The sequence below is a fragment of the Cornus florida genome, unplaced genomic scaffold (genome assembly GCF_030987335.1).
Source record: "Cornus florida cultivar Cherokee Brave unplaced genomic scaffold, ASM3098733v1 CherokeeBrave_3.0.0_Hap2_Chr02, whole genome shotgun sequence".
NCBI lineage: Eukaryota > Viridiplantae > Streptophyta > Magnoliopsida > Cornales > Cornaceae > Cornus > Cornus florida.
This window is the reverse complement of record NW_026775572.1, coordinates 110,062,008-110,070,840: the sequence shown is the minus strand read 5'-3', so window position 1 is coordinate 110,070,840 and position 8,833 is coordinate 110,062,008. Positions and strand designations below refer to the sequence as shown.

General features: G+C 41.6%; 1 pseudogene; it reads right to left on the bottom strand.

Annotated features, from left to right (window-relative positions):
* Nucleotides 1-848: 848 nt before the first annotated feature.
* On the bottom strand, nucleotides 849-4,298 carry LOC132288466 (uncharacterized; annotated as a pseudogene).
* Between the last annotated feature and the right edge of the window lie 4,535 nt (nucleotides 4,299-8,833).

The window sequence follows — 8,833 nt, the reverse complement described above, 5'->3', positions numbered from 1 at the left end:
TTGAAGCTTTGCATGCATGGAAAGAAACTGAAATTTTGCATGGGACAATGCATGGGGAATTTTGAAAAATTTTCAAACATTGCAAATGCATGGAAAAATTTTAAACAGTGCAAGAATTTCAATGCATGGATGATTTTGCGAAAATTTTCAAGAATGTATTACAAATGAGACATTATGCACATGAGTAGCATTCCCAAGATCCGGTGAAATTGTTAGGAAGCGATGGAAATTTTCGGGAATGAAAATTAGAGTTGAGAAGGTCTAAGAAGCCAGTCTAAAAATGTGGAACACAACTTAAGATAGTTCCAGAGAAAGTTAAATTTTGGCATTTCTTAACCATTTCCCAGAAAATTTCATGGCTCAGACAATTGAACATTAGGGAGGCATTGAAGTAGAAAGAATTGCTCCCCATGGGTGCTAAATTTAATGTCGATAGCTAGACAAAGCTAGAGTAGGCACTAATCCTCATAAATTGGATTCGTTAAGAGGACTTCCTCAACTTTTCGGGTTAGGATTGTGCCGTCAATGCAAGGCTTAAGCCATCGGCCCTTTACCTTGAAAAGTGATCCACATGCAGGATCATGAAGTTCGATTGCTCCATGAGGAAAGACGGTAGTGACAATGTATGGACCATCCCATCTTGACCGGAGTTTACCGGGAAAGAGTTTCAAGCGGGAATTGAAAAGCCAAACCTTTTGTCCCGGGGCAAAAGACTTCTTGACGATGTGTTTGTCATGAAAAGCTTTAGTCTTTGCTTTGTAGATTTTTGCACTTTCGTACGCGTCATTACGCAATTCCTCAAGTTCATTTAATTGCAACGCACGATTAGAGCCGGCTTGTTTGAGATCAAAATTGAACCTTTTTATGGCCCAATAAGCACGGTGCTCTAATTCTACCGGGAGATGACATGCTTTGCCAAAGACAAGTCGATATGGTGACATGCCAATGGGTGTCTTATAAGCTGTCCGGTAAGCCCAAAGCGCATCGTTTAGCCTTAATGACCAATCTTTGCGGTCCGGTCTAACCGTTTTTTCCAAAATATGCTTAATCTCCCGGTTAGAAATCTCTACTTGACCACTTGTTTGAGGGTGGTAAGGTGTAGCAACCTTATGAATGACTGAATACTTAGCAAGGACGGATTTGAGATAACGATTTCGAAAATGAGATCCGCCATCACTAATGATTGCTCGGGGCGTACCAAAACGACTAAAGATGTGAGACTGAATGAAATGGATCACGACTTTATGATCATCGGTTTTGGTAGCCTTGGCTTCGACCCATTTAGACACATAATCCACCGCTACAAGGATGTACTCATAGCCATAAGAAGATGGAAATGGTCCCATAAAGTCAATCCCCTACACATCAAAAATTTCAACAATTAAAATGTTGGTGAGGGGCATCATGTCTCTTCGGGACATGGATCCAAGTTTTTGACATCGTTTACACGATTTACAAAAATTGTATGCATCCCGAAACAAGGTAGGCCAAAAGAATCCGCTTTGAAGGACTTTGTTAGCGGTCTTTTTGGCACTGAAATGGCCTCCACAAGCAAGAGTATGGCAAAAATTTAGAATGCTTGTGGCCTCTGTTTCAGGAATGCATCACCGTATGATTTGGTCCGGGCAATACTTGAATAGTTCCGGATCTTCCCAAAAGAAATGCTTGGCTTGGGAGAAAAACCGATCCCTCTCTTGTTTGGACCAATGAGCTGGAATTTTGCCAACCGCAAGATAATTGACAATATCCGCAAACCATGGAAGAGTAGAATGTGAAACTTGAAGAAGTTGCTCATCCGGAAAGGAATCACGGATGGCTGCGAATTCTGAAGATTTCTCAATAAGTAAGCGAGAGAGATGATCGGCGACAACATTGTCGGTCCCTTTTTTATCCCGGATATCAATGTCAAACTCTTGAAGTAAGAGGATCCATCGAATTAAACGGGGTTTTGTCTCTTTTTTCGCTAACAAATGCCTAAGAGCGGTATGATCTGAAAAGACGATGACCTTGGAGCCAAGAAGATAAGAGCGAAATTTATCCAAGGCATACACCACGGCTAGCAATTCTTTTTCAATGGTGGTGTAGTTCAATTGGGCATCGCAGAGAGTTTTGCTAGCATAATAAATGACATGCGGAAGTTTATCCACACGTTGGCCCAAAACCGCCCCTAATGCATAGTCGGATGCGTCACACATAATCTCAAAGGGAAGAGACCAATTAGGGGGTTTCATGATTGGGGCGGATGAGAGGAGAGTGCGAAGTTTGATGAAAGCTTCCATGCAAGCGTCATCAAAATTGAACGGAACATCCTTAGCCAAGAGATTACACAAGGGCCGTGAGATTTTGCTAAAATCTTTGATGAAGCGACGATAGAATTCGGCATGGCCAAGAAAAGAACGGATTTGACGGACGAAATTCGGAGGAGGAAGATTAGAGATTAACTCAACTTTTGCCTTGTCTACCTCGATTCCCCGCTTAGAAATGACATGTCCTAAAATAATGCCTTTTTGGACCATGAAGTGGCTTTTCTCCCAACTTAGAATGAGATTCGTCTCTTTGCATCTTTGGAGCACAAGAGATAAATTTTTGAGACACAAGTCAAAGGAGGAGCCAAATACGGAAAAATCGTCCATGAAAACTTCCAAGAACTTTTCAACCATATCGGAGAATATGGACATCATGCACCTTTGGAACGTTGCCGGTGCATTGCATAGACCAAAAGGCATGCGTCGATAGGCAAAGGTACCAAAGGGACATGTGAATGTTGTTTTCTCTTGATCTTGGGGGGCGATTGCCACTTGGTTATAGCCTGAATAACCATCAAGAAAATAATAGAAGCTTTGGCCGGCTAACCTTTCTAGGATTTGATCAATAAATGGGAGCGGGAAATGATCCTTCCTAGTTGATGAATTGAGTTTCCGGTAGTCAATGCACACATGCCACCCGGTGGTGGTTCGTTGTGGCACGAGCTCACCCGCTGAATTTTCAACAACGGTGAGACCGGATTTCTTGGGGACAACTTGTGTGGGGCTCACCCACTTACTATCAGAGATAGGGTAGATGATTCCTGCATCTAGCAATTTGATCACTTCTTTCATGACCACTTCCTTCATATTTGGATTTAACCGGCGCTGGACCTCTCTAGTAGGCTTTGCGTCATCCTCCATATGAATGCAGTGCATACAAATGGAGGGGTCAATTCCTTTCAAATCTGCCACTGTCTAACCAATAGCTTCTTTGTGCTCTTAGAGCACCGCTAAAAGGTTGGTCTCTTGGTCTTTTTGAAGGTCCGAGGCAATAATGACCGGAAGGGTTTGCTTTAGACCAAGGAACACATACTTGAGCTGGGCCGGGAGCGGCTTAAGCTCAAGTTGTGGCGGAGATAACAATGATGGGACCGGAGGAGTGGTGGAAAGTTGGGGAAGTGGTTCTTTTGGAATTTTCCAAGGAGGTACATCCATGATAGCATTGATATCAAGCAAGGAATTTACTTCTTGAATGGCCTGATCAATATCAAAGTTTGAGAAGTCAAAATGGGACATGCAAGTTTCAAGAGGATCTTTGCTTAGAATGAAGGGGAGAGATTCTTCGACCACTTCATCAATGACATCCACAAGAAAACAATCATCCTCATTGGAGGGATGTTGAGTTGCATATAAGATGTGGAGTTTGACTTGCATGTTTCCAAAAGCAATGTCCATCACCCCGGTTCGGCAATTAATTGATGCATTAGCCGTGGCTAAAAATGGCCTACCAAGGATCACGGGAATGTGCTTTTTTGGGTCATAGACCGGTTCCGTATCAAGAACCACAAAATCTACCGGGAAGTAGAATTTGTCCACTTTGATGATAACGTCCTCGAGAATACCTTATGGATGCTTGACCGATCTATCGGCAAGTTGCAAAACCACGGAAGTCGGCTTAAGATCTCCCAAACCAAGTTGTAGGTAGACTGAGTATGGAATTAAATTCACACTAGCTCCTAAGTCAAGGAGGGCCCTCTCGATTTTGCTGTCACCAATGACGCAAGAGATTGTGGGGGCGCCCGGATCCTTATACTTCGGAGGAGTGCTGTGCTGAATGATAGCACTAACATTTTCAGTCAACCTCACCTTTTTTGGCAAATGATTTTTAGAAGTGCGCTTTTGAGTGCACAAATCTTTGAGAAATTTTGCATAGGGAGGGATTTGCTTGATAGCATCCAAGAGGGGCAAGTTAATCTTCACTTGCTTGAAAACTTCCCACATGTCTTGAATTTTACAATTCTTGTTTCCAAAATGTGTCGACTCTTGAAGACGTTGAGGAAACGGAGCTTTTGGCTCATAAGTAGTTTCCACATTTGGGGTGACATGTGGGATTTCCGTGAATGGTATTTAGACAAGAGTTTGGATTAGAAGAGCTTGAATTTGGATTAGAAGAGATTGGATTCAGATTTTTCAAAGGAGAAACTTCCTCACTTTTGTCTCCATTGGCCTTGTTGTCAACCACTCTACCACTCCGAAGGGTGGTGATAGCTTGAACTTGTTCATGAGTCGGCCCACTCGGAGGAGGGGTTTCGTCAATCACTTGCATTCCTCTAGGATTTTCAAAAGGTTGAGAGGGAAGCTTGCCCTTGTCCTTTTGAAGCAATTGATTCACCGAATTAGCTATTTGGCCCACTTGATTTTTGAGATTAGCTATGGATTGAGTATGAGAGTGAACCATTTGGAGAGTAGGCTGCAAGGATGTCAAGAGTTGCTTGTTGGCATCCATTATTTGCTTATTTAATGATTCCATCATTTGCTTGTTTACAGCTACTATCTCGTCAGTTGGACACACAGGAGGTTGATTGGAGACATTTGGATTGTAAGGAGGACGGTAGCTTGAAGAGGCTTGGAAAGGTCTACCCTGATATTGAGAAGAGGGCTGATTTTGCCGCCCTTGGTTTTGGAATTGGGAATTTTGTGGGGCTTGTTGCCGCCACGAGAAATTCGGATGATCTCGCCAACCCGGATTGTAGGTGTTGGAATATGGATTGTTCCCGGGCCGCGAGAACATGGCATTAGCTTGCTCTTGGTTGGGATTAGGAAATTGCTCCGATGTGGGGCAATCTTCCGAGAGATGGAATGGACTAGTACATGAAGCACAAACTGAACTTGCCGAATTTTGAGACAATGAAGGAGGAAGATGTGGTGCCATCAATTGGTAGAATTTATGAGCGATGGCATCCACTTGAGATGATTCCTCCCTTATTGACTTTGGTTGACCAGGGTTGGTGTTGTTTGGAGTGGTTGCGGTCGGAGCCCTACGAGAATTGTGTTGAAGTGAATTTTCACTCAAATTCTCAAGTAAGGTCCAAGCCTCATCCGCATTCTTGGACATGAACATCCCACCACAAGAAGAATCAACCATAAATCTATGGGTTTCGGTCAAGCCAGCATAGAAAGCTTGCACTAATTGCCATTTTGGGATCAAATGATGAGGACATTTTCGAAGAAGATCTTGTAGCCTTTCCCAAGTCTCGTGGAGTTATTCTCCATCAACTTGAGAAAAGCTTAGAATGGAACGCCTCATTTGGTTGGTTTTACTCACCGGATAATACTTCTTAAGAAATTCTTGTTGCAATTGAGCCCAAGAAGTAATAGAGTTGGGAGCGAGGGAGTTCAACCAATATTTTGCCCTATCCTTTAGGGAGAATGGGAAAAGATAGAGATGAAGTGCATTATCCAGAAAACCTCTCAACCGGATGGTCGAGCAGATTTCAAGGAACTCATCAAGATGCTTATATGGATCTTCATTATCAAAGCCATGAAATGATGGAAGCATTTGAATGGTACTAGACTTGATCTCATATTGAGCTGCATCGATGTTTGGCATCACTATACAAGAAGGAGAAGCATAGGTGGTAGGAATGAAATGATCTCTAAGAGTCATTGGTTCTACATTAGGAATTTCAGCCCTTTCATTCCCCGGATTTCCTACGTTATCCCCCATTATATTGAATTCAGTTTCAAGATCCCTTGTAAGAGTGGGTTCCCTAAGGTTCCGTCTAAGAGTTCTTTCAAGTGAATTTATATCAATAGGCGAGTCAAGTGTGGGTAGAGAGAGTGACCTACGGCCAAACATCAACAATTCACAACAACATCATCACAACAAATCTTTATCATCAACTCCACATACGATGTTCCCTTTCTCCTCAATTATCAAGAAAGAAAATAAATGGCCACGACAAGGACCGATGCTTGTACACGAAATTAAACAAGATAATAGCCTCTATAAGGGCTTCACAACTAAATTAGCTACTTCTAAAATTAACATATGTACTGTATCCACAATTCGAAACTAGAAGTCACGAGACTTACCTGGGGTCTTCTAGACTTACAATTTGCTAGTAATTCCACAGCGAGCTTCGAGTCCCTAGAATCTTACAACACGAAGAAGATCAAAACACACAAGGAATATTCATAAGACACAATATTAACAATCAAACTAAAATTAACCCTAAACTTTGGTTGCTAAACCGTTTGCAGTCCCCGGCAACGGCGCCAAAAATTGATCGGTTGGTCAATTAAACATCAACCTTCGCAATAGCACGAATCATTGTAAAATAGGGCTATTGGTCGGGTAAGTCGAACCACTGGGACTGCGCTAGTCTAAGGCAACCTAAATGTCTAGAATCGTTCTTAGAATGATGAAGGGGAAATAAGGAGTTGTTTGTTTGTCACTAAATTGAATATGTGAAGTGTATGAAATAGAAACTTGCAATAATTGAAGCGAGATAAGATACGAGTAAGAAAAACTAAGGAAGTGAATCCGTCTCCATCCCTATACACATGCTAGGCTAAATTTAAATTCGGGAAATCAACATAAACGATGGTCATGATACATAACAACCCTTGATTGCTATAATATCCTCAAGAGGTTCATTGAATCAAAAACAAGAATAATCCATCAAAGAAATACATGCTTAAACTACCTAAACTAGGGTGTAGTCTTCAACATGCTCCCTAAGCCAAAGATTATCAAGCCCTTAATTGAATGATAAAAGCACATAAAGTTAGGAATCAAGAATAGACCATCAAAGGGGGAACCTGAGCAATGGACTATCAAATTTCTCCAACTTCATGCCATTAAAACTATTCCATGATCTCACTACCATTGTCACCATGAGAGTGCAAGCACTATGATTAAAAGAATAAACCATCTAAGATAGATAATTAATTCAACAATAATCATTAAAATACATGAAGATCCATTACAAGAAGCAAAATGCTCTAGACCATGAAAAGACCATAGGTTATACATTGAAATCCCAAAATAAAATCTACAGTAGAACATGCTTATAAGGGAGGGACTTCATCACCTCCCTAGAAGAAGAGTTAGTTACCCATTGGAGCCTTAGAATGAAGAAGAAGCTTGAAGACCTCCTCCATTTTCGTGCTCCCTTCTTCAAGCTTGGAGAACTCTCTTTCTTGCTCTCTTCTCTCTCCTCTAATCTTGTAGAATTCAAGGATAGGATCCATGTGGCCCTTAGTTGCCTTATATCTATCAACTAAGCTCTCTCCCTCCTCCAAAGACATTCCCAACCACTCCATAAAGAAGGAGGGTGGAAATGTGGAAACCAATGCACAAGTGGGCTGAAGAGGGGTGCATTTCCGAGCTGCAATCTGGCTGATTTTCGAGCACTCGAAGAGTGGTCTCGAGCACTCTAAATTAGTGTAATGTGCAACATGCTTTTCTTACTCAGCACTGACCTACTTTGGCAAAACTCCTATAACTTTGTGCCCCGAACTCTGAATGATGATCTGTTTGAAGATTTGGAGACCTGATTCAGTGCTTCAAAAACTTCATGTTTTGATGAAGACCCAATTCTTAAGTCTGGTTGGTCGAAAATGGGGAGAAAGGCAGTACTTCAGTGCTACCAGGCAGTTCTGCGCACCTATGTTAAGAAGATCATAACTCTCTGTTCCGAACTCCGAATGATGAACCACTTGAAGATTTGGAAAGCTGATTCGGAGCTCTAAATCTTTTATGTTATGATGGAAGTCCATTTCTTGAGTTTGCTAGGTTGAAAATGGTGACAAAAGTCAGGTTCTACCACTGCCAGAAATTCAGAATTGGCACCCTTTTTGTTCATAATTCCACAAGGCATCATTTTTGCTTCCTTTTTGTATTTTAACCTGAAAATGCACAAAAACATGCAAATGGAGTTAATCTGCATAAAATAATCAATTAATGGACTTTGTTAATGTAATTTAGGGCGCCTGAATATACAGTATTCAGCGCTTATCAGTTACTAGATTATATATATATAAATATGGTGCCATGATATGAGCTTGAGTCTCGGGATCAGTGGTTAGGGTGCGTATATCGCCAGGGATGTGTAGCTAGATATAGTGTAGTTGTGTACCCTGGTAGGTCTAGGTACTCATGCCCACTATATGTGCGTTTTGCATGTTGCCTACTATTCAGGTTGAGACAACCCTATAGTCTAGTGAGGTTCCTTTAGTGTGTATATATATGTATACGGACTACTAGTTACTGTTGGATTGACTAGGATGTATACATGTATCGGATCTCTGCTTGGACTGTAGTAGAGTAGAACTTGTTTGTGGGCCTGACCCACCATTATTTTTCAGGTGTTCGTCACGAGTAGAGGTTGTTCGTGCTGAGCGGGGATCAGTCCACTTCATTCCTCCGATGATACATAGGAGTTCCTTTATGATTCAGTTTCCTGATTTAGACAGTTATTGTTGTCATTTGTTTAGTTTGGATTTTCTAGGGGTCCACACAGTATGGATTCCCGAGTTGTATTTTGGAGGATCAGTTGTATCAGAAGAGTTTATTGATTAAT